This window comes from Pundamilia nyererei, unplaced genomic scaffold (genome assembly GCF_000239375.1).
Source record: "Pundamilia nyererei isolate P.nyererei 1_Seehausen unplaced genomic scaffold, PunNye1.0 scaffold00002, whole genome shotgun sequence".
Lineage (NCBI taxonomy): Eukaryota > Metazoa > Chordata > Actinopteri > Cichliformes > Cichlidae > Pundamilia > Pundamilia nyererei.
In genome coordinates, this window is record NW_005187403.1 from 10,626,135 (window position 1) to 10,627,932 (window position 1,798).

The window sequence follows — 1,798 nt, forward strand, 5'->3', positions numbered from 1 at the left end:
TTGTTGTTGTTGTTGTTGCAGAAAATCATTACAGTTATTTTTGTAGTTAGCTCTGTAGTGGTTAACAAGAAACTCTAAACTCACCTTTTACCACGTGATCTAAAACTGAGGCATTTTGAGGCAAGCCAACCAATGTGACTGAAAGTGATATTCTTATGATAAGCAATGACTGTATTGTTTTCGAAATTCTGCCAATATGATGACAAATACTAATATTTTAATATATCACTGTTCAGTTTTTATGTTATTTTAAACGGAATAATTACAAAATAAAAGTTTTATTTTTATATTTTATAGACCATTTAACCTTTAAATGCATGTATGTAAGTATCAGCCTATCATTTATATATGTGCGCAAAGGCAAGACAAGCGGAACTTTAGCCCATCTGCGATGCATACTTTTTAAGGATAAACTCGTTAATACACACGTTTTTTTCCTTGAGTGGGCTACAAAAAAATACAATTAAAAATAAAGTAAAACTCAAAGACTGTTTAAAGACGCTTTCGTTCTAATTTTGATTTCTGTAGGCTTAAAAAAATACGTCTTTATCCGCGTTGTTTGAGATGGCTGCCTTTAAACTTTAAATTCATGATTAGTTTGCTTTATTAATTATCTAATGATTACCGCGGACTCCAGGTTCTCCAGGACCGAGCTTCGAAGTGTTTTTACGTTTCATAAATAGCCTAAAACATAAGAACGTAAGATTATAGCTTTTTTTCTCTTTCACACAGGCTTTAAATTTTGGATTTCATCTACCTGCAGCTCCTGTATCAGTACCTATCGTTTCAAGTGCTCATTAAAAAGTAAATAAACAACCAAAAAAACGTTTCACTTTACAGAATGATATGCACAACCTCACACTGCTGGGTTGTATTCCCATTGCTGACATTTTAATTCTTAGACTGTTTTAATGGATTTTTGTTAGACTGCATTTTAGTTACTTGTATTTGTCAGCATCAGCGCGCAGACTTCTCTGTGGACGAGGCCAATAAATATATATATATATATTTGTTTTGTTTTTTCACTCTCACACGTGGCTTGTAAACTCGTGGAGTATCCCTGAATAAATTTCCGTCTTTATCATTTATCAGTTATGCAGTAACGCTGCCTGATAGTCATGTCTGCACTGACAACAGCGTCCGTGTCATTTAAAAGTGCTGTCCGGTCTTCTGCAAACTCTTCGTTTCGCCTGCTCGCTGTTTGTGTGCACACCTGCTGTGTTAAAAGTTACCTGCACCCACTCGACCAAGCAAAAAATTCAACTTCGAGGCGAAAAAATGTGTGGCAGCTTCCCAAAATGTTTTGTTTATTTTACATTTCTTTGCCGGGTTGTTTTGTCTTTAAAATGTAAACAAATAAACAGCCTATCTGACGAACGCGAAGCTTCACGAAATCTGCAAAAACTTCACAGAAATACATTTGAAAACTGGAAAATTAGGATTACAAAGTTTAGACGATTCGTTTTTTCTCCGCGGGAAAATGTTGTTACACAAAGGCTATGGCATAAGACTACATCCCAAAAATATGTGTATATTATTTTATCATATGGCAAAGACGAACCAAATTTAGCACTTTTTTCAGTCAAAAAAATGGGGGTAAGTGAGCACATAGGCCCACCTTCGCTTTTGTCAGGAACAAATTCAAATTAATTATGTTTATGGCTTTTTCAAAGGCCTCTGTGAGCACTGCTAAAGTAGTGCAAATATCGCCGAGTCGCTACGGAACAAACACATAGCTCGAGTGGTGTCCGTGTGCAACACTGACTGGTGAGGAAAGTCACCCTGGGGGTGACTACGT